The sequence below is a fragment of the Vombatus ursinus genome, unplaced genomic scaffold (genome assembly GCF_900497805.2).
Source record: "Vombatus ursinus unplaced genomic scaffold, bare-nosed wombat genome assembly UNPS02001419.1, whole genome shotgun sequence".
Classification (NCBI taxonomy): domain Eukaryota; kingdom Metazoa; phylum Chordata; class Mammalia; order Diprotodontia; family Vombatidae; genus Vombatus; species Vombatus ursinus.
In genome coordinates, this window is record NW_020941197.1 from 6,712,943 (window position 1) to 6,738,591 (window position 25,649).

The 25,649-nt window shown below is 39.0% G+C and overlaps 1 pseudogene; it reads right to left on the reverse strand.

Annotated features, from left to right (window-relative positions):
- Positions 1–11,311: 11,311 nt before the first annotated feature.
- On the reverse strand, positions 11,312–12,053 carry LOC114046237 (annotated as a pseudogene).
- Between the last annotated feature and the right edge of the window lie 13,596 nt (positions 12,054–25,649).

A 25,649-nucleotide genomic window follows, 5' to 3' on the forward strand; every position in this document is an offset into this window, starting at 1 on the left:
GGTTCAATGAGCTATTTAATAAGAGCTCATATGCCATCAAAATGTGAAATATTTTTGTCTCCATTCTTTTGTGCAAATAGATTTTCAATAATACAGAGGCCAACACCAATAGGTTAGAAACATGTAATGCTGAAAGTAAAAAAATGCTACCTCTACCAAATCTTTTTCTTTTTCCCTTGTCTGAAGTCCTTTGTGAGCAGAGCAGTAATCCATAGGGGAGATGACCCATATTCTACTTACCAGATAGATACCTAGAATCCTTAAGTTATACTGACCAAGTCTAATTATTAGATCATGGGACACCCCTATCATCTGCCTCTGTGGTAAAAATCCTAAGCCCTGAGACAGGAGGGAATGCAGAATTAGCTGGCTTTTCAGTCAATAATTTGTCCAGACATCCAAAAAGATGATGGAAAGGGAATGAAACCATAAAATGATTTTTAAAGTGCTGTCTGGTCAGAACTGCAGAAGGTGAGAGAGAAACCACAAAGAGATTCTGTCCAAAACAATCTTTGCATCAGGGCTCATTGCTGCACAAAAGAGAAGCCCCAAGAGTAAGCGATGCAATAAAGGAACTAAGGAATCCAAGACTGCCAAAGGGATCATGACATGAGACCATTCACCATGCCTTGAATATGCAGTACACTTAGCACATTTATTAAGCAACTACTATTTACAAATCTGTGCAAATCAGAAGGGGGGGGACGATGCTCATATAATGCCCACCCTGCCTGTTTGACCACACTGCCACTGAGCCACACCCACACCCACACACCCACAGACACACCCACACACACACACACATACACACACACACACACACACACACCCTCCCAATAGAGGATATTTGGTGGTAACATTGTGTAAGGATTTATAATACTTCCCAAGTTCACTTGTTAGAATATCACATGACAGAAGAGAAATTCTGCAATAATTCGAGTCAATCAGCCCATTTCAGAAGGCTATCCATTGTCTTTGAGCTTTATCCATCTGTATGAAATCTGGAGGGGCCTTGGGTCACTATTATATAAAAGAATTTCATTATCACTATTTGTTTACTTGGTAAAATATTAAGCAATTACACATACAAAGGTCAGAATTATTTTCATTACTAAATAAAATACAAGGAAATGGTTCTCAGCTATCCTCAGTATTTAAACAAATAGATGAAAATGGAAACAACAGAATATTTTAATAAAACTAGTGATTTCTTTAGACTAAAATATGTTTCCCCTGGCCACCTATATGCATAATCTTAAGAAGATAGTCCTCGGAAACCTATTGAGTATAAGGCCCAGTGAGAGGCACATCACATGAGTCTAACACTTTCAGAATTTGAGGTTTTGCTGGGTTTTGTTTCCAGGGTCTCAAGGTCTTTTTCTTTTTTTGTCCTGTGATTTCATCCATGTAGGTAATCTTTGGTATGGAAACTTCCCCCATCGAGACAGGTCAGCATCGTATCTCTAAATTGGGATCGTAGATTTAGAGCTGGATGGGGCCCTGGAGGTCATCTAGTGACTTCTGGTCCAACTATCTCATTTAACATATGAGGAAATAGATGAATGGGTAAATGAATGAATGAATGAATGAATGAAAGAAAAATCATTTAGGTGCTTGCTCTGTGTCCAGAATGTGCTAAACTTTAGAGCTGCAAATATAAGTAAGGAAGACAGTCCATTCCCTGAAGTAGTTTACAATCTAACAAAGGAAAAAAACACATGTGAAGGAGTCGGGGCCAGGAAAGAGTGCTTTAGACTGCTCAGAGAGATGGTGACTGGAATCAGTCACAGGACAATTGATTGACACATCCCTTTCAGGAGCAGTCATGCTGATTTGATTACTTTTCTCAGAGCCAGGGGAGGTAGGGTGGTTATGGCATGAAGATGACTGGAAAGTGGCGTGCTTGGTCTGGGCAAGATGAAGCAAATACTTTCCAATCAAAAGTCCAGGGTACTAGGGTGGGAGGTTGAGTTCCAGCTCATGGATAGAGGCTGGAACATGGGGAAATAGCAGCTTGATTATGGCCAGGAAGTGAGTTGGTGGGTATGATTAGGTCCAGAAAAACTGACTTGCCTGACTGCACACAACTGGTAAGGAACAAAGTTGAGATTTAAATCCAAGTCCTCTAACTTCAAAATTCAGTCTTAGAAAGTTGTCTGAAGACACTGAGAGGGTGATTGGCCCATGACCACAGAGCTAGGATATGTTATTTGAACTTGGAGTTTTCCTGACTCCAAGGCTGGCCCTCTATTCACTATGCCATATTAGGAGTTAATAAAACACAAAAGTAGTTCATTCTCTCTGTCTCTCTCTCTGTCTCTTTCTCTGTCTCTCTCTCTCTCTGTCTTTGTCTCTGTCTCTCTCTGTCTTTGTCTCTGTCTCTCTCTCTGTCTCTGTCTCTCTCTCACTCTCTCAAACATATCCCTCTCCCCTACCAACACACACACAAATTTAGTTACAATGCCTAGGTTTCCATCTTGAAGGATTGTCTTTACTGGTAGAATATAATTTAACTAGACCAAAAATTAGGTTGAGACAAAACACAACGGCACTTCCTTTATATAGCTGAACCATATGGCAGGTTCACAATCATCAGTTGGTTGAAAGTTGATCTCTTCTTCTTATAGATGCTTCATAGAAACTCTAAGAAACAGCAGCAAAGGAGCGATGTGGTGTAGAGGAAAGAACAGTTGGCTAAAAAATAAGTAATGTGGATTCTAGACCGAGTTCAACTGATAACTAGCTCTGTGACTGGGGGCAACTTTCTTAACTTCCTTGGACAGCAATTAACTTATTTATTGGTTGAGGAGCAGAGAGTTGGATTAGATTGTTGCCAAGATCCCTTCCAGTTCCCCAAGTTCTATGATTCTAAGTGGAGGCAAAGGTGGTTTGTCAACAGATGATAAATAAAAGGGCAGAAACAGCTGACATGTTCCACATAGCTCACAGTGAAAACTATCCTTTCTGTTTATTTCTGTCATTGAATCCATGATGAAAGACTAATGAAGAGGAGAGCCAAGACTATGCAATTGTCTCCAAGGTGGCATCCCAAGACGTGAGTTTGAAGAGGTTGCAAAGAAACAAAGAGTTACTTGAACTCTGGCCCCTCTAAAACCCTAAACTCTTTTACATACACACCCAATCTTATGGTATGGGCCTTGGATCACTCCCCTACCCTACCAGCAACTATCTCCATTTCTACATAGAGCTCTCAGACCGATGCAAGAGGAAGTCACCAAGCCATGTGAATGTGTCTAACAAAAATTTCAGGCTGTCTACATTGAAATGGATTGCTGCTGGTCTTTGGAAACCCTTTATTAATCCCTTATTGATTCCCTAGTACCACTCCCTACAGCAGCTATTCCAAAACTTCATCACTCTCCTAAAAACCTCAATCCCACCCACACCTTCTTCACTCTTGGCAGACAATTTTGCCTCCTACATTATAGAGATCAAAGCCATCTGGCACAAGCTCCATCATCTTTCCTCCTCCTCACCTCAAAATCTCTCATGGTGCATGCAAATTTTCCATCTTTTTTACAGTTGTAGAGGAGTCAGTGTACCTCCTTCTATTCCTTTCTGTCTCCTCAAAGACCTAACTCCTACAATTCAGAATTTTATTTTTAAATTATTTTTTACTATGAACTAAAAACACATCAAGAACATGAAAATATTCATATACAAAGAAGTTCGGAAGAAGAGTATATGAAACCATGAATCTATTACATAGAGCTTTAAAAAAACATTAAATTTACTATGGTAATGGGGGCAATTAGGCGGTGCAGTGGCTAGAGCTCTGGACCTAGAATCAGGAGGATCTGAGTTCAAATCCAGCCTCAAACACATACTAGCTGTGTGACTCTTAACCCTGTTTGCCTCAGTTTTCTCATCTGTAAAATGAGCTGGAGAAGGAGCAAACCACCGTAGTATCTCTGCCAGGAAAACCCCAAAAGGGATCACAAAAAGTTGGACATAACTAAAAAATTGCTAAACAACAACAATTACCATGGTAGTGTTAACATTGCTCAGTTTCTAAACTGTCTTCTTTTCAGCTTTGTGTATTTTTAAAATATTTCATTGATTCTCTTTTCTTTTTGCTTCATTATCACTATTTTCCCATTCTTCCCACCTACCTCTAAATAAAAACCCTGCCTTGCAACAAATAAATTTAGTCAAGCAAAACAAATTTGTGTTTTACTTATCACATCTGAAAATGTATTTCTCCTTCTATACTTTAGCCCATCATCTCCTCACCACCAAGGGGTAGGAGGAATGTTTCATCATCAGTCTTCTGGAATCATGATTAGTGCTCAAAGTTCTTAAGTTTTTCAAAGTTGTTTTCCATTATAATGTTATGGTCATTATAGAAATAATTCTCCTGGTGCTACTTACTTCACAATGCATCAGTTCATCAAGCTATTCTCAGGTTTCTCTGAAGATATTAGGATTTTGAAGGGACATTTGTCCCTTTTCCTACTAGAATATAAACATTTCATCATCATTTAGCCCATTTCAGTTGTTCAAATATACCCTTCTAGGTTTCTCTTGACACTTGTGTTTGCATTTTAGGGTTTCCACTTGGATGTGTGTGTGTGTGTGTGTGTGTGTGTGTGTGTGTGTGTGTTTCATCAGGAATATTTGAAAATCCTCTATTTTGGCTTAGATTCTTATAATCTAGCCACAGCTCATATTCCCAAAATCTATCCACTGCTTAGATTCTTAAAATCTAGCCAACAGCTTACTAACGTTCAGACTCCTTAAAGAGTTTGCCCAGTATGACGGATGTTCTAATAAACCTTATCTTTGGCTGAAAGAAGGCTTGGGTCGAATTCTTTTGTGCAGGACCTGTGTGTTGTGATATTGGGGTCCCAGCACACCTAAATCCCTAACCCGCATCATTTTGGTGACCCGTACGGGAAAATTGCCTAACCCCAAATTCTTCCCCAGGCAGACTGGAAGGTATGTAAGGCTCCTCTCCCTCCCTTTCTTGCTCTGCAGTTGGGGTCGCTCTCCAACCACCAAGGCTTGGAGGTGCTTTTTGGGCAGACAGTTATGAGGCTGTCTCGCACTTGGCCTGATGCTCTCAGGCTCTCGGTCCACTGGGTCAGTTCAAGGCCATGCACCTGGGTACACCTTCCACAGCATAGAGGACAAAGATGGACACCCTATCCGGAAATGTATCTGTGAATTCCCTCAGTGCTGAGGAATTGGGGAAAACTGCAGTTGCTTTTTGGTTCCCTGAGGCTTACTTATTCCTTTCCCTCTAAGCTCCTGAATTCTCCTTCATGGAGGTTACAGGGGAAAGTTAGAACACCTGAAAATATCTTGGCAGATTCTGGAGGTTTTGTGATTGATTAGGGAGTTTTGAAACACCTTTGATTTCACCCTCCCCCACCTGGGAAAGGGAGGGGGGAGGGGCAGCAGTACAGCATGGACCCCCCTGGCAATGGCCTTGGGCTCTGGGGCAACCTTTGCCTGGAAGCATTACCCAGGTTCAGCACATCCTGCTCAAGGTAATGAAGCTAGCCTCCAAACTTGGGTAAGCACACTCTTTTAAAGTTTAATTTTAATTGTTAATGATGAGATGTTGATTCTCTGGGTAAAGTAATTTGGAAGTGTATTTAACAAAACTGAAGTCACCTGATTGGTAATGGGTTTGTTTCAAGTTTCAAATTGGTGAACTTTCTGGATCAGTTATGTCAAGCAACTTTTCATAATTTGGTTACCGCTAAAATAATTTAGTTATTGTTGGTTATTGTTTTAATGTGTAAACTAGCCAAAAAGCTTGTTTGGGTCATGTATGGCTTGCTGAGAATTTGCAAGTGTATAGAAATCTCTAAAAATTGGCTTTTTACATTAGGATAAATTTAAGTTTCAGACGTAAATCCTGGAAAAGTTTTTCCTAAGCTGTGATTAGTAAAACTTGCTGTTTGAGATAAAAGGTCATGGGATTTTATTTTGAGTTGTCTGATGGGTCATAATCCATTGATAATCAATAATCCACCATCTGAGAGAAATGCCACAAGCTACTCAGAGAAGGTGATACTGGTGGGAAGTCAGCATCAGGAAAAGCTGAGAGGACAATTTTAGCCTCAGTCTAAGATGGGATCCTCCTGGCTCAGTTTCCCCATTATGTTCCTTTGAAAGGGAATGTTACCCACCTGGCTATTCCTGAGTCTGGCTATGAGGTGGATTTGATACTGCATGGTTGGAAAACTGAATTATCTGAATCCAAACAGAGCTAAGGATGTTTTATCCTCTCAAAGTTGGGTCCTAAATCTAGTCCCTGCTTTATATCTGGGCCCTGCAGTCTTTTCTATCAGATTTTTGTCTTCCAGACTACAGGTCATTCACCTACAGTTGGTAACAGCGAGCACCAGTCAACGTCCCCCCATCATTCCCTGGATGCAGCCTGTGGTCGATTCCAGTCAGCTTCCTCTTTGGGACCCCCTTGAAGTAGGGACAGCTCTATGCCCTGTGCCAGCAGGAAGCAGTTTCAGAAGCTGAGACCTTTGCCCCTTACCAAAAGAATTTGGGTCCCATTTGTTTCAGGGGGGAATGATGGGGTTGGGATCTGGGCCCCAGAAAGGAAAAACCCTGGACTTTCCCACATGGCTAAATAGGTTATAACCCCATCAACTGGCCTTTCATTGTGGACCTCCCTATGGCCACAGGGCACTTCTCCATTATTCCTTGGCCATGTGGTCCAGGTCCCTGGAATTCTATTACCTCATAGACTACTTGGCCACTCCTAGATCCCTCCCATAGTCTTTCTGTATATAAGGTCCATCTTTTCTCCATTAAGATGCTTAGATTCTTATAATCTAGCCATGGCTCAGATTCCTAAAATCTAGCCACTGCTTAGATTCTTAAAATCTAGCCAACAGCTTACTAATGTTCAGACTCCTTAAGAGTCTGCCCAATATGACAGATGTTCTAATAAACCTTGTCTTTGGCTGGAAAAGAAAAAAAAAAAGAAAATCCTCAATTTTATTTAAGATCCATTTTTTCCCATATATGATTCAGCCAGCTTTTTTCCTCCTGTTAAGTTCTAGGACTAATATAGTGTATATTTTCAATGTCAGTCCAAGATTTGTATAAAGATATACTAATTCAATGGATTGGCTATCTAACTGCACATTGTAGTGGGCAACAGACATTGTTCCTCCATTTAATTTTTCCATATACAGATTGTTATGCCATTCCCCCCCATAACTATAGCTCTCACTTAAGAAGCCCTATAATGTTCTGGGACTTGATACAATCCACATGATATCACTGCATGCAAGAGAATTTGGATTACCTCACTACTTATAAGAAATCCCTCTTCAAAGTATAACCAGCATAGGACGTCCTCCAAAACAGTTTACAAAGATGGATGTAATGCATTTAGTTCCCTGGCTTATGCTTTCCTTGATATCAATAATGAGTGAACAGTTATAAATGAGTAATATTTATTAAGAAACATTGATGAAGGAATAATCTAACCTTATACTTACTATTGAAATTGTATTCTTAACAATCGATGCTCTCTTGAAGGGAGGAGGGATATATTAAAAAAATAATATATTAAGCAACTAGATGGCACAGTAGGCAGAATATTGGACTTTAGAATGAAAAAAACCTGAGTTAAAATCCCACTTCAAACACTTAGTTATGTGACCCTACTCAAGTTGTTTAAGCACTTTCAGCCTCAGTTTCCTCATTTATAAAATGGGAAAATGATAACATTGCAGGGTTATTCTGAGGATCAAATGAGATTACAAATATATAAATACATTATATGTTATATGTGTATTACATATATACCTTGAAAACTTTAAAGTGCTATAATAAATTCTACTGTTATCAAGGTGATTGATTTTTTTAAAGAAAAAAGTTATTAATCACTAAATACACTAGACCTCAATCTCTTTGGCCTTTCTACAGCATGGGATATTTTTTCTTAAAATCTTATTTTTATTATCTTTACATCACCTTTATTTCCAAATATATCTGCTCATTCACCCCTGTCCAACAAACCAGCCATAGTAACAAAGATTTTAAAATAAATTGGGGTTTTGAAAAAAAAACAATTTGGTAAAACCAATTGGTCGTATTTGACAATGTATCAGTTGATACTATTACCATCTCCTCCATCTTTAAATTCTTTCTTTGGCCTCCATGATACTTCATTATTCTGATCTACCTCTTATCTGTATCCCTAGTGCTTGACATTATGCTGGTCTTATGTAGTCTATGTGTGTATGTACGTACATTATATACAGATATATACATACATATATGTGTATACATATGTATGTGTAGATAAATAAACAGACATACAGCTGGCAATGCTTCTTCCATAGCCACTCTATCTCCGTCAGTTTCTGGCTCCAAGTACTTCTCCAGGCTGCTAAATCTAAACATTCAATAAAGTGCATTCCTTCAGACTCTTTCCCTTGATGATTGTTATCTACTCCCAAGGCTTTAGCTATCACCTCTTTGTAACTAAATCTCCCACTACCAACAAATTAATCTTCCTAAAAGAAGTTTTCATTATGATATACCTCAGGTCAAAAACCTTAAATAAATCCCTATTTCATGCAACATAAACCCCAAGATTCTTAATATAGTCCTTGTGCTACTCTGCAATCTATCCCCCAACTCATCTATGTAGCATCATCTACCAGAGTTGTATCTCCCAGTCCATTATTCCTCATTTTCCATCAAGGTTAGTGGAGAAAGAGGCAGCATAGTGAGTATTCCAACTGGCAGGCATGTAAGCAAGCCTGGTGCTTCTTAAAGTCTGTGGAAGCTAATGACGGCAGCATTGGTATAAGCAGTTCCCTGTCTGGTGAGTTTAAGAGACTTGGGAGTAGGGGCCAGCTAGCACATTGTTGTTGTTGTTCAGTGGTTTAGTCACGTCCAACTCTTCATGACCCTGTGCGCCATAGCAAGCCAATCCTATCCATGGGGTTTTCTTGGCAAAGATATTGCGGTGGTTTGCCATTTCCTTCTTCAGTGGATTAAGACAAAGGTTAAGTGACTTGCCCAGGGTCATATAGCTAGAAAGTGTCTGAGGCCAGATTTGAACTCAGTCCTTCCTGACTCCAGGCCCAGCGTTCTATCTACTGAGCTCTCTAGCTATCTCAGCTAGCACACGGACAGGCTTAAAATACCTTTTTTACCCGTGAAGCATTTGAGTGCCCAACAAATTACATTCACATGCCTTGTCTAACAAACTCTTATCTGCCTCCTGGCACCAATCCCTTGCAGCTGGAAATCTGGACCTTGTCTGTCATCACCTCCCCCCACTTGCAGATATCATTTTTGAACATCTTGTATGTGACAGAATTTCTGGATCTCTGACACTGCCTTCCATCTGTGGCTCTTTCTGGGCAAATCATGTGCCCCTTATTGTTCCCCAATCCCAATCTCTATCTACAATGGAACACTTTCAGGACATTTTTCTTAGTTCCTGAAGCAGAGGAAGGTATGAGCCACAACATGGGCTCTGCCCAATCACAGTTCTTGCCCAGTCCTAGCCCAAATCTCAGGTACAGTTAAATGAGCCAGTGATCCCCCTTGGGTATTAATAAGATAACATTTATAAAGTCCTTGGGACAATGGCTTGTACATAGTAAGAACTTCTTAAATTGTTCCCTTCCCTTCCCCATTCTCCCTTGGCATACCTTGTGCTTTCCTGCCTTTGAGAATCCATTTTCACTATACACCTTAATTCCTTCACCCACACACATACATATATACACATATACATACATACATATGTGTGTGTATTTGTGTTTGTGTGTGTGTATATATATATATATATAATACATAAAATCGCACCAACCAAATTATGTTTCTCAAAAACAGTAAACAAGTCTTGCATCTCCCTCTGTAACCAACACATGGTTTTACAAAACTAATCATTTGAATAAATTATTGAATAAGTAATTATTAAATATTTAGTATTTGCTAAGCACTGTACTAAAATCTGGAGATAGAGAAAAAAAAAGAAAGTCATTACCCTCAAGGAGCTCATATTCTAACAGGGGGTGACTTGAAATAAATTTGCCTACTTATTAGCTGGGAGATAAGAAAATACTAGACGCTTACTCTATTTTCATTTGCTGATTATTATAACATGTAGCCTGAAGGTCAAAAGTAAGCCAGCAACTTGTCATCCTGAGGTGAGAAAGAAATTGAATAGCTAACTAAAGATAAGAAAAGGTGTCATGGCCAATAGAGATTGGTCCAGGAGCGTATCTATCAGTTTAGTTTGGTTTATGGTGGGAAGCTAGGGATAGTCTCCCTCCCTTCCACCATCATTCAGATTTAGATAGCCAGTGAATCTTTGATGATCAGTCACATGATAAATAAGCACATGGAGACATAGGCTCAGAAGCAGATACTAACCATTAGCTCCATAACCCACAGGAAAAGATGAAAAAAAAAGTGATATAAGCATCAAGAGCTGATCAAGCTTAACAGGGCTAGCCTGCAGAATTTACCAAAGGAAAGAGAGGGGAAAGAGCCCACAGTTTTTGAAGGCAGCAGAATGTAAAGATTCCAGATGAAGGAAGTAAGGTAAGTAAAAAAAAAGGGTTCTTACCATGCCCTTGGGTCCATTGGTGTGAGTAAGGAATCATGGAAGGGTCAGAATGAATGCGGTATCAGAGAGAGATACTAATTGGAGGCTATTTAAACTCATCTTTGAGGATTAGGGGCAGCTAGATGGCACAGTGGAGAAAGCACTGGGCCTGGAGTTAGGAAGACCTGAGTCCAAATCAAGCCTCAAACACATACTAGCTGTGTGACCCAGGGCAAGTCATTTAGCCTCTGCATCAGTTTCTTCATCTGTAAAATGGGATAACAATAGCACCTACCTCCCAGGGTTGTTGTAAGGATCAAACAATAATTGTAAAATACTTAGCACAATGCCTAGAACATATAAGCATTATATTGTTATTGTTATTATTATTTAGTTTTGAAAATAATGTGTTTATTTACTTTTAGGTATTTACATACTTTTTTAAAAAAAAAGCAGTAGGAAATGGACATTCAATTTTGTATACAGAATACATCTTTTTATGTTCTATCCTGTGTATGGTAACATTTTTAACTTCAGAGTTCAGATTCAAAATTAGACCATTCCTCTCCCTCACATGCACTTTGGGTTTTAGCTCCAGCCCCTCTCAAAGGGAACATAGGGAATGTTTCCCCATAAATTATTGGTTTCCTTCCTGATCAGGGAAATTTACTCTTTTTCCAAGGAAAGGGATCTATTTGTATCAAATCTAGAACTTCAGGATGCTTTCTCGGATACTTAAGATTTGTTCCCAAAGAGGCTCTGGATCCCTTTTATATCATCTTTGCTAAGGCTGAAGAGCTCTGGGTCCTGTATTGACAGGAATATGATGGAGTTTGAATCCTGGAGTATCCCAGGCCCAGGGCATGGCCTAGCTCATGAAAGGTCACCAGGAAGAGGTTGATCCCCTTCTCACAATATGACCATTCTTCATCTCTGTCAGAATGGACAGCTCTTTGGTAATCAGGATCTAGCACAAATGCATGAACTAGGATGTCTCCTCTTCCATCGTGGGGAGGCATCACCACAATCTCCAGGGAGGAAAGTCAGAATCTCCCTTATACGCTCTTTGGAATTCCAAGGTAGTAACACTGATCCAGACTTCTGCTGGGTCTTTCCAACTCTCTTACACTTCATGCCCTCTGAACAGTCAATGCTGCTATAGGTTATAGGATTATCTCCAATTTTGGGTATCCCAAGAAAAAAAAAAAGGACTAGTCAACAATATTTTGGACACCACATCAAGGCTGCCATATGAAGGCCTTTGTAGGCTCATCCAACCAGTCACTTTCTTCCAGCCTTAAGAAATGCTGCAGGAAGTGCAACTGCCCCTCCGAGAATAGTCTTAGGATTCCTCTTTGGTGAAGAAGAACCAATAGAAGTAATCCTTGAAGAAGTTCAAATCATCATGGACAGTTCTGGGGATGACGAGGAAGGACAAACACCAGGGCAGGAAAATGGTGAGGAGGCTGGACAGCATGATTAATGTTCCAGCTCTACCATGGGCTATCGTATTATCATTATTAAAGCCATTCCAGAGAATGGAGATTATAACATCTATAAGTTTTTGTGGTACCATAGTGCTGAATACATATAATTTTAAGGTCAGGAAGAGGTACTGTGTGATGAAATCTGTTATTTCATCATGGTAGTAAACTACCTACCTCTACTGACTTGATTAATATTAAGCCTCAATAACATATGATTTCAGAACATTATTTGGGGGCCCTGAGAGGTTACTCACCCAAAGTCACATAACTGATGTGACGTAGTAGAAGGCAAGGCTTAAACCCAAGTCATTCTATTACTTATACCATGTGGTCTTTCAGTGCTAAATATGTATGTGTTAAGTAATAAACCAGAAAGTATTCTCCAGATCTCCTTGATAAGTGACTGAGAAAATGTGATGATTAAACATATTAAAGTCTAATATGTCACAGTCACCAGAATCCAATAAGGACCACTGGATTACTAGTTTTTTCAGTTAGTCAATAAGCATTTATTAAACACCTACTATGTGCCAGGCACTCTGCTAAGCAATGGGGCTACAAACAGAGGCAAAAGATAGTCTCTGCACTTAAAGAGCTCATGGTATAATGGAGGAGACAACTGGCAAACAAATACACACAAATAAGCTATATTGAAGGATACATAGGAACTAATAAAAAAGGAAGGAACCAGAATTGAGAGGTTGGGAAAGGCTTCCTTTAATAAGTGAGATTTTAGCTGGGACTTAAATGAAGCCAGGGAAGCCAGAAGATGGAGATAAGGGAGAACATTGAGGCATGAGGGGCAGCCAGAGAAAATGCCCAGAGACAAGAGATGGAATGTTTTGATTGTGGCACTGCAAGGAGACCAGTGTCACTAGACTGAAGAGTACGTAAAGGGTGTAAGGTATAATAAGACTGGAAAGGTGAGAAGCGGGGAGAGTGAATCCCTTAAGTGGATTTGTTCTGTGAAGTTTGGATTCAGTCAAAGAGCCACCCTTGAGGACCTAAAGGGCCACATGCAGCCTTGAGGTCACAGGTTCCCCACCCCTGGCTAGGTTATGAAGGGCTTTGAATGTCAAACAGATAATTTTGTGTCACCTGGAGGAGACAAAAAGTCACTAGAGTTTATTGAGGGGGAAGGGGGAGGGTTGATATGGTCATACCTGCACTTTAGGAAAATCACTTTAGTGACTGAATGGAGGATGGATTAGAGTGGGGAGAGACTTAAAGCAGGCAGACCCCACCTCTAGGTCATTGTAAGGCCATCAGGATGGTGATGAAGTGATATGATGGTAATGAAGGCCATCAGGAGAATGGGGGTGGTGTCAGAGAAGAGAAGAGGGTATATTTGAGACATGTTGCAAAGGTGAAATCTATAGGCACCAAAAAGACACTAGCTTACAGGATTTACCATTTTAGAAAGATGAATTGTATAAAGATGAACTTTAGGGTGGCATGGTACAGGGTACAGAAGGCCAGTCTTTAAGTCCAAAAGATCTGAGTTCAAATCCTGTCTATAATTCCTACATATGACCTGTAATGGGTAGTCATTTAACCTCTCAGTGCCCCAGGCAGCTCTCTCAGACTTCAAGTTAACAAGGAATTACTATTATGCATCAACAGAGAATGTTTACACAATTCCCCATACCAATGAAATCGCTGGGTGGGAGAAGGTGAGATAAATAAAGATGTGTATATCACAATTTTTAGGCATGCATTATAGGTCTTATCTTGGATATATACATATATGCCTAAAACACATGTATATTTTGTCCATATAGTCATTCCACTTAAATTTCCATAAGAACATTCCAGGCCCCAAACAACCCAGTAACTTCCCACTCTGCAGAAATTTGCAGTTTTCTAAATTTATACAAGTGGCCATATTCTCTACATTCACTTTTAGAACATTCATGTATGATGACCAAAATGTTTCCAGCTTGCTAATGTATTCTGGATGACTGTCATTAGTCTATACTTGCTTTTTCCAAGGGTCTTTATTACCATAACTTACAACAAAATTGGACTCATGATGAACAGCAAGACCATAGAAGTATTACCTTTGGCTCCTTAACTACTGAAAATTAGCTTGTTCAGCATTTAGGGTTGTTGGCAGCACTGGGATGGCATGGGAACGGAAAAGAAACTTCATGCCTGCTCCAATCATCTTGAAAGCTTTCAGCACTGGGTTAAACAATGGAAAAATCTCAAGGACATTCCCCATGTCTATATGTTTATAATGAGTACACAATAGTCAAACACAACTCCAAAAGTTGAGGTAGTAAAAATGAAAACTCCATAGTCAGATTATCATACAAGTATGACTTTGTTAAAAGTATTTAGTGCATATAACAAGGTCTTCAATGATCAGAACTGATAGAACAGGTGGATTTTATGCAAATGTGTATTAGAACCAGCTTGTACTGACTCAAAAAGCTGATTGTTAAATTTTCAATATAAGCATTTATGTATTGATAATTGGCAAATGGTATAAATCAGGGTTTGATATACTGTATTGTTGATTGTCTACACTTAATAAAATGATGGAAAAATGTTAATAATGCAGTTCAAAATCAGAAGATGACATGGCTACATTTTTGGACAGCCAATTGTTAAACGTTTACCAGCAAACCCCTAGTTTTGTGATTCCCTTTTTTAGGCCTGGGCCAAACGATTTATTCCATTTAGAGGATGATTGTTTCCATGCATGTTTTATAATACATTTATAAAAAACCAAAGATGAGTGGGTATATTTTAGTAACTAATATATAGGTAAAAGTAGCCTTTTGCTAACTAAAGAGCATGACAGCTATGTTTATTCTTGTTTAGGGAATCGAAGGCATTTAGTAAACAATACTTTCCACTCGCATAGCTCAAAATTCACACAGCAAACTTCAAATTGGGATCTGCAGTGGCCATGCATGGTATGTATATGGATGCACAACATTTCAGTTGTAAGTATAACAATGCTAACACATAAAAGCACCAAATGTTATAATGAGAAGGGTTCATAGAAATAATCAGGTTCCAGCCCCTGGTTTCACAGATGAGGAGTCTAAAGCCCCAAGTAGTTAAATGATTTATTCAAAGTCACCTAAGCTGGTTAATGACCAAACAAAGACTGGACTCCAAGTAAAAATGGCCTAGTGTAAAGGAAGCTAGATATGGGGCCTCTAGGTGGTGCAGTGGATAGAGCTCTGACCTTGGAGTTAAGACGACCTGAGTTCAAATCCAGCCTCAGACACTGGACAGTTACTAGCTGTGTGACCCTGGGGCAAGTCACTTAACTCCAATTGCCTCACCAAAAAAAAAGAAAGAAAGAAAGAAAGAAAGAAAGCTAGACTTCTATTACTCAGTTCTGGACCTAGCTTGCCACTTTCTAGCTGTGTGACCTTGGTCATGTCACCTCACCTCTATGGGCATCAGTTTCCATACCTGTCAAATGGGGAGGGGAATGTTGCACTAGAAGTTTACTAAAGTCTTCTCCAGTTCTAAAATTCTCCCAACTCTTACTCCAATACTCTTTCTACTGTGCCACATGGCTTTTAATTAATATCTCTACCATTGCAGTTCAGTAGTTTCTCTACAACTTATAATATTAGAGAGTTCTATGAATGACATAAACACAAACTCACCCAGCAATATATCAACAAAAATACATACAAAAATATTTAAAACAGCGCTTTTAGTCTGGTGGCAAAGTACTGGAAATTAATGAGGTGGCCATCTATTGGGGAAACTTTGGTATGTGTGTAAATCAATGGAATGGTTGTTGTTGTTCATGCTTAAAGAGGACCAAAATGACATCACTATGTTGGGGTCAAGGTACAGTATGTCCAACTGAGACTGATCAGACCAGGACAAGCTTGGAAGGCTCTATCACTTGTTGGGGACAAATAGTCCATATGAACATTTGGAGTGGAGATGGCTCTAAATGTGTGCATCTCAGTGGTAAAATGGGATGGGTCATATCTTTCGACTCATGCGTAAATTGGATTTAAATGAGGCAGAGTTATGCAAAATCATTGGCCTCACTCTCTTCCAGAGTCTTCAAAGTCCAATGGGAAGACAAAAGTCAAGATGACTGATGATGGCTCAAGATACAGTGACCTTGACTGGCATCTTTGATATCTAACCAAGTTCTAAGCACTCCACAGCATCTGCTTCCTCCACCTTCATGACCAACTGGAACAAATTGTTCACATTTGCCTATTCTATCATGGAAGTCTTTACATGTGTGGAGTAGACACCCCACCTATTGAGGCCTCTCAGTTACCCTCAACCTGATTTGGCTGATCTGCTGAAACAGTTTACCAGAGTGCAGCCACTACACATGCTAGTTTCTTGGAGCCACGGGTGAGAGTTGGGTGGCAGGTGGACACCAAAGGTGGAAAGCAGCCCTCACACCAGAAGTATTAGTCTTCTCTGAATACCCATACACCTCAATCAATGCAATACTATTGTTCTATAAGAAATTAGGAAAAATATGATTTTGGAGAAACCTGGGAAGACTTGCATGAACTGATGTGAAATGAGCAGAACCATAACAACTTATACAGTAACAACAATATTGTAAAAACAAACAACTTTGTAAAACTTAAGAACTCTAAACAATATAACAACCAATCACAATTCCAGAAAATCAATGATGAAACAATATACCTACTTTCTGATAATCTGGTGGTGGACTTAGTGTACAGAATAATACATATATTTTTGGGACATGACCACTGTGGAAATTTGTTTTTGCTTTGTGTATTTGTTACAAGATATTTTTTTTCTATTTTTATTTCCTTCAATAAGGTGGGAAGTGGGAGAGAAAATAGAGTTTTGTTGATTGTTGACTTGTTGGTTTTATAGCTTGAAAAAAATAAAATATTTAAATGAAAAATCTAAAGTGCTTTGCAAACCTTTTCTATAAAAAACACAATAAAGAATCATGAACAAGTGGTTGAGGCAAGTGAGTCTGTTTATAGAAACAAAGAGGTTCAAGACCAAATCATTGCTACCAGAAATAAAAGGAGATTCACGTTTCAGGTGCCCATACTTATTGACCAGTACAGCATTGGGTATGTTAAGCTATCTTACTCTACAGAAGGGTGAAGGGGATAAGAAAGTAGGGGGATGATAGAGGGGAGGGCAGATTGGGGGAGGGGGTAATCAGAAGCAAACACTTCTGAGGAGGTACAGGGTAAAAACAATAAACAAGGGGGTGGGATAGGGTGAAGGAAAATATAGTTAGTTTTCCACAGCATGACTACTATGGAAATGTTTTGCATGTCTACACAAGTATAACCTGCATCGAGTTGCTTGCCTTCTCGATGAGGTGGGTGGGTAGGGAGGAAGGGAGAAAATTTGGAACCCAAAGTATTAAAAACAAATGTTAAAAATTGTTTTACATGCAACTGGGAAATAAGATATACAGGAAATGGGGTATAGAAATCCATCCTGCCCTACAGGAAAATAGAAGGGGAAGGGGATAAGAGAAGGATGTGCAAACCTTTTATATAAAAACCACAAGGTTTGCAAGGAAACAGTAGAAATTGTACAAACTATCATTGCAAGTTGCAAAAATCTAGCCCCTACCAGATAGAAAGATACTATCAAGTGACCAGAATTATATATCAAAAGCACATTATTTTTGTAAATTAACAGAAGAAAAATTTCTATACAGCAAAACAAACTCAAAAATATTTTTCATGAATTCAACAAGTAAAGTCTTTTTTTCTCCAAAACTGTCTCTCTCCTTCCTTCCCTCCCTCCTCCCCGCACAACAGAAGGCCACCATTTCACACACACACACACACATATACACAATGTAGGTATGTATGTGAAATTATGCATCCTTCTCTTTACCAGTTCTTTCTCTGGCGGTGGATAGCATCTTTCTTCATAGGTCCTTTAGAGTCAGTCTATGTAGAACCCAGGTCTATTTGGCTCTGAGGTCAGCACTCTTATGAATTATGCCACTGCTTCCTCATTAATATGCCTGAAACATCAAGGCAAGTGGTACTAATTTGTTTATTTATCACCAAGCAGGTGTTATTTTTTTTTAACTAATTTATTTATTTTTACTTTTCAACATTCACTTCCACAAGATTTTGAGTCCCAAATTTTCTCCCTATCTCACCCCTTCCCCCACCCCAAGATGGCATGCATTCTGAATGCCCCTTCTCCTCATCTGCCCTCCCTTCTATCTTTCCTCCCCTTCTCTTATCCCTTTCCCCTTCTATTTTCCTATAGGGCAGGATAGATATCTATACTCCATTGCCTGCATATCTTATTTCCCAGTTACATGTAAAAACAATTTTTAACATTTCTTTCTAAAATTTTGGGTTCCAAATTTTCTCCCTCCTTCCCTCCAACCCTCCTCATTGAGAAGGCAAGCAACTCAATGCAAGTTATACTTGTGTAGACACGTAAAACACTTCCATAGTAGTTATGCTATGGAAAACTAACTGTATTTTCCTTCATCTTATCCCACACCTCCCCTGTTTATTCTTTTGACCCTGTCCCTCCTCAGAAGTGTTTGCTTCTGATTACCCCCTCCCCCAATCTGCCCTTCCCTCTATCATGTTCCTGTTCTTTTATCCCCTTCACCCTTATTTTCCTGTAGGGTAAGATAGATTTCCATACTCAATTGAGTGTGTATGTTATTCTCTCCTTAAGCCAAATCCGATGAGAATAAGATTCACTCATTCTTTCTCACCTTCTCCTGTTTCCCCTCCACTGTAAAAGCCTTTTCTTGTCTGTTTTATGTGAAATAATTTACCGCATTCTACCTTTCCCTCTCTCCTTCTCTCAGTATAATCTTCTCTCACCCCTTAATTTTATTCTCCAGATATCACTCATTCATCTTCAAGTCACCCTGTGCCCTCTATCTATCAATCTATCTATACATATAATTTTTCCCCTCCAACTACTCTAATACTGACAAAGATCTCATGAGTTACAAGTGTCAACTTTCCATGTAGGAATGTAAACAGTTCAACCTTAATAAGTCCCTTATGGGGGCAGCTAGGTGGCACAGTGGATAGAGCACCGGCCCTGAAGTCAGTAGGACCTGAGTTCAAATCCGGCCTCAGACCAAACACTTGACACTTACTAGTAGTGTGACCTTGGGCAAGTCACTTAACCCCAATTGCCTCACTAAAAAAAAAAAAAAGTCCCTCATGATTTCTCTTTCCTGTTTACCTCTTCATGCTTCTCTTGAGTCTTGTATTTGAAAGTTAAATTTTATATTCCGCTCTGGTCTTTTCATCAAGAATGCTTGAAGGTCCTCTATTTTACTGAATATCCATTTTTTTCCCCTGAAGGAGTATATTCAGTTTTGCTGGGTAGATTATTTTTGGCTGTCATCCTACCTCTTTAACCTCTGGAATACCATATTCCAAGCTCTCCAGGCCCTTAATGTAGGAGCTCCTAAATCCTGTTATCCTGATTGTGTTTCCACAATACTTGAATTGTTTCTTTGTGGCTCCTTGCAATATTTTCTCCTTGACCTGGGAACTCTGGAATTTGGCTACAATATTCCTATCAGTTTTCCTTTGGAGATCTCTTTCAGGAGGTGACCAGCGGATTCTTTCAATTTCTATTTTTCCCCCAAGTTCTAGAATATCAGGGCAGTTTTCCTTGATAATTTCTTGAAAGTTGATATCTAAGCTTTTTTTTGATCGTGACTTTCAGATAGTTCAATAATTTTTAAATTATCTCTCCTGGATCTATTTTCCAGGTCAGTTGTTTTTCCAGTGAGATATTTCACATTGTCTTCTATTTTTTCATTCTTTAGGTTTTGTTTTACAATGTCTTGATTTCTCATAAAGTCACTAGCTTCCAATTGCTTCATTCTAATTTTTAGAGAAGCATTTTCTTCAGTGAGCTTTTGGACTTCCTTTTCCATTTGGCCAATTCTGCTTTTTAAGGCATTCTTCTCATCATTGGTTTTTGGACCCCTTTTGCCATTTGGGTTAGGCTATTTTTTAAGGTGTTATTTTCTTCAGTATTTTTTTGGTTCTCCTTTAGCAAACTGTTGACTAGTTTTTCATGATTTTCTTGCATCACTCTCATTTCTCTTCCCAGTTTTTCCTCTACTTCTCTTACTTGCTTCTCAAAATTCTTTTTGAGCTCTTCCATGCCCTGGGACCAATTCATATTTTTCTTGGAGGCTTTGGATGTAGGAGCTTTGATTTTGTTGTCTTCTTCTGGTTGTATTTTGATCTTCTTTGTCACTAAAGAAAGATTCGATGGTCTGAATTTTTTTTTTCACAATTTGCTCATGATCCCAGCCAATTACTTGAGTTTTAAACTCTTTGTTAAGGTAGGGAATCTACTTCTAGTGTGGAGAATGTACTGTCCCAAGCTTTGGGGGTTTTGTGCAGCTGTTTTCAGAGATACTTCTAGGGACCTGTAAATTTTCAGTTCTTCCAAGGTGGTACAATCAAGGGCGAGGTGTTTACTCCTTTCTTGGCCTGTGCTCTGGTCTATGAGTGACCACAAGCACTCTTTTCTGCCTTGGAACTGTGAGAAGGATTCCCTTTCCATCGCCACTACAAGCTCCACCACGCCAGCACTCCTCCCCACCCCAGGATCGCCACCCAGAACTGTGGCCCAGATGTAAGCACAGGCAAAGCAAGAGAGTCCTGCACCAGCAAAGAGATCCCTGTAATCAGCCACTCGATTTCCCCTCAGCCTGTGGGCTGGAAGCTTAGGAAGCAGCTGCTCTCCCAGGGCTGCAGCCAGGACTGGGGCTGAGATCGAGCTTCTTTCTCACTCAGGTCACAGACTTTTCCTACTGACCTTCTAAGTTGTCTTTGGCGTTTGTGGGTTGAGAGGTCTGGAAACCACCACAGCTGCCCATGATTCAATCTCCTGAGGCCTGCTCCAGGTTCACTGAGGACTTTCCCTGCACACCCACGTTGAACTGTGCTCCTCTCCTAGCCTGGTGCAATAGACCTTTTCAATCAACCATCCAGGTTGTCTTGGGCTGGATATTTCTTTCACTCTGTCTTTTTGTGGGTTCTGCTGCTCTGGAATTTGTCTAGAGCCATTTTTACAGGTATTTGGAGGGGTTTGGGGGAGAATTCAAACAAGTCCCTGCTTTTACTCTGTCATCTTGGCTCTGCCCCTAAGTAATATCTTAAGCATAATGTTTATGGCTCCCATATAAAAATATAGAGACAGCAGAAAAAATCAAAACCATGTGGAAACAGGAAGAAATGTACATCATCCCACTCATTCTGTCTACTACTGAAGTGGTTCTGAAGATTCTTTCATTGATTCCATGGAAGATGGATCAATATCCCATACTTTCATTCAATTACAAAATAACAACAGTAATAGAATTTATATAACATTTTAAGCTTTGCAAAGGGATTCACAAATATTATCTCATTTAATCCTTAGAGCAAACTTGTGAAGTAGGTACTATTACTATCCCCATTTTACAGATGAGGAAACTGAGGCAAACAGTGGTTCAGTGACTTGCCCAAGGTTACACAGCCTACTAAGTGTCTGAGACTGGATTTGAACTCTGGTCACATAGTAACCCTTTCCACCTGCAAACATTAAACATAAAACAACAGTAGGTTAGTGACTTGTTCTAAGACCATTTTTATATGAACTTCAGGAAATACAAACATGAGTAGAATAAAGTAATACAAATATGTTTCCAGTGGCACAACAGTTTGACAAACATTAAATACAAAAGAATAATATTAGAATAAGGACTTATCCTTGGATAGTTTTTACATGAATGCCATCAAGCAAGAAGAGGAGAAAATAATGATGATAATGATGATGATTTTCATATATTACATTAAGGGTTACAACTATCTCTTTCACCAGTACTCTACAAGGTAGGTAATGTAACGATGATTATTCCCATTTTGCAAAGCAGGAAACAGAGACTTGGGAAAACTGTGATTTGCTCAAGGTTGTAGAGCTAGGAACCACATGAAGTAATGAAAAAACTTCCAACAAGAATATATAACTCTCTGAATATCTGTAGCTCAGAAGCTACTCTAGCACCTGATATAGAGATATCTCTCCATAAAGATAATTGAATCCACAGACATTGATAAGATCAGCAAGTAAGAATATAGAGGAGAGAAAGGCTCAGGCAAGAGCCTTTGGGGACATATGTGACAGGGGTCCTGGTATATATGGAGAGACTGAGATCTGTAGGACACATTATATAAGAACCAAAAGAGATCAATAGCAGGAAAACATAGAGAGGGGAGGGTACCAAGAAGATGTAAGTGATGTAAGGAAACAGTATCCTTGCTAATCAATTCCCTGATTTTAGGATAAATGGTGAATATTTGGGTATTAAGGTAATATTATCCTGGTAAATATAGCATATTCTTTTCTCATTTGTAATTAAATGTTTTAATAGGTCTATTTCCTTATTTTGCTATTTTGAGGGATCTGCCATTTTATTTTTTGAGTATCTCCTCTCTCAACACTGATGAAACTCCTTTTCACACCTCAAAAAAAAAAAGAATATATAACTTTCACTGAAAAATAAACTAGTGTCCTAAATTATTTCCCAGCCATTCAATTTAAGCGAATTTGAAGAGACAAGAGGAAGATATGGCTATCAAAAGAACCCTTTCTTTTTTTTCTCATTCCAAACTCAATTGTCTTTCAAGACCTCAGAGCTTCATAACCCACACTCCCTAATGAAATAAACAACACATACCTTTGCAAAGTTTTCAGAAAATCATCCGCCACGGAAAGAGAGATCAGGGCTGAATTTATATTTGAGAATCAACTGCAGAGAGATACTAATTAGACCCACAGAAGCTGATGAGATCACCAAGGGAGAGAGTGTCTGCAATATAGTGCCCACATACCTTTCCAGTAATATTTTAGATAATTGCTCACGAACTTTCCATTGTATTCAAACTGGCCTGCTAGCTACTACCTTTATCCAGTATTTCATCTCCCACATCTATGACGTTGCTTAAGAATTCCCCTACTTCTGGAATGCACATCCTGCCCACCTCCATCAGGCTTTTTTTTTTAATCTGCCCAGTTGTAAGCACCCTCTCCCTCCTAACTACTTTGAATCATATGGTATATGCTTTGTATTGCTTATACCCATATACATTGTACTTCCCCAATAGAATATAAGCACCTTGAAGATAAGGATTGCTTCATTTTTTCCTTTCTGTCCTCTGTAGCTAACAGTTTCTTGAACATAGCAAACACCTGACAAATTTTTGTTGAACCAAGCTGAATTAAATGGCATGTTTTTCAAGGGTGATCCACAGTTCTCTTCCAAGTTGAGTTTAAGGACTCCAGTTCAGAAAGCTCAGAGGACAATGGATTTATCCAAGTCTCAAGAAGCAAAAGTGCCTGCCTTTGATGATTTGAAAAACCCATAGTGGACAAAGTAATTTCCAATTCCGTGCATGAGTACAACTCAAATCCAACCATGTAGAGCTGACTTGTGCTCATGTGTGCACGCAAGATTTCCTTTCAATCTAACGAAAGACACTTTAGCACAACCAAGGGCAGGGTTTAGCCCAGATCTGTGTTTTAACTTAATATCTCTACTACAGTTTTCATCTGGAACTTATCCTGAGAAGTCAGGATTGAATTATCCCAAGATGACATTTGAGTAAACTAAGACTGAACACAGAGATATGTATTTATGTCTCTTAATTCCACATAAGGGAAGATCCTGTTACTACTCAAACCTGGCCACAGTGGTTCTGCTCAAAACCACAGTCAATATTGTGTTATCACACTTAATAGAGAACTTAAACTAATTAAAATTAGTATTTGGTTCTGAATGTTCTTTATTCTTTTTGGTGGGGGGGAGGCGCGGAATGCAGGGTTGGGATTTTTTTTTTCTTCTGGATCAGAAATGTGGAGTTATGACTTAATACCAGAACCAATAAAATGCAAGTTAAGAAATCCAAGAGATGAAAATCTTAAACGTTTTAATAAATTGAGAGTACGGATGCATAGTTTCAAATAAAATAGGAAACTTTACCCATTCTTGAGACTGGATAGGACTTGAAGCTTGAAGTTGACTTTAATAAACTGAGAGAAATAGTTTTCTGTTTCTACTTGCTTTATTAGCAGTTGTCCTTAATATCAGTTGGGCTAGAAATATGCACATCCACTTTGGATTTATTCATCTGCATATGTGTGTTCTCACTGCCACTACCCAAGTAGAAAATAAACTTCTTGAGAACAAATACTATTCTATTTTTTCTTTGTTATCTCTGTAGCCTAGCACATTAACCTACACCTTTTTGTTGTTGTTGTTGTTGTTCTGGACCTGTGATTTGGCCCATATTGCATGATTCCTAGCATGTAAAGTATCTCCACTGACACAGATAGTCTTACAGACTTACTACGGAGACCACAAGGTTAAATAGCAAGACACTAACCCAGATCTTCCAAATTTTACGGTGGGGCTTCTATACAACATGTGATGCTGCCTGTCACCTCATTCTACATGGTAGGTGTTTAATAAGTGTTTATTAACTTAAATTTCTCTTGGTACAACCAGCCCAAGTCCAAATTCTTTTGTTAAAAAGAATAAGACCAGAACTCTCTGATCTGGTAGCATCTCTCTTCCAGTTTTCTGGCTAAATGAGTTTGGTAAAACCTTAAAAAAAAAAAAAAGGTTTTTCATTTAAGATTTCAGAGGTCATTTAGTCCAACCTCTTCATTTTACAGATGAGGAAACTGAAACCCATGGAGGTTAAGTGACTTGCCTAAGCTCACCCAGATAGAAATAAATCTTAGATTTGAACCTGTGGCTCCAAAGTAAATTAATAACCAATAAGCATTTATTAAGCACCTCCTATCTACCAGATACTGTGCTAAGTGCTGGAGATACAAATACATTTCAGAATCACTTTGCCAAACCTAAGGATTCTGCTTACTGTTTTTACAGAAAATTATAATAGTATTTCTATTATAATGGTGTTTCATTATAATGGTATATCTTACCAGGCTTGGAGAAAGGTATTACAAATTCTATAAGTACAGTTAAAGAAAACTTTGAGTAATCTTCATAAGTAATCTTCATGTCCTGGAGTTGAGATGGATTTAGGCAAATCCTAAATGTTGAGATTAAAATATCCTATGTAGATCCTTGCAAGGGCTTATGGAAGTAATATACATTGTACTTTAGTACAGTTTAGTAAATAGCACTAAAGTAAATACCAACTTGGGGCAGCTAGGTGGACACTCACTAACTATGTGAGATTCTGGGCGAGTCACTTAACCCCAACTGCTTCACCCCCCCAAAAAAAAATACCAACTTGATGGTATGCAAACAAATAACTTCGACTGCATTTCCTTTCTAATGCACATTAAAGAGTCTTTAGTGGCAGAGTGGATAGATGACTTTGGAGCTAGGGAGACCTGAGTTCAAATCCAGCTCTCACATATACTTTGTGTGTGTGACCCTCAGTAAGTCACTTAAGTTCTCTGGGCTACAGGCAGTTCTCCAAGACAATAAGTTGCAGAAAGGCTTTGGCAGAAGGTGTTTCCTCTTCCAAGAGTTCCCTATAGCAATGACATCACCAGTCTTATCCCCATCCCCCATGGGAGTTATGCAC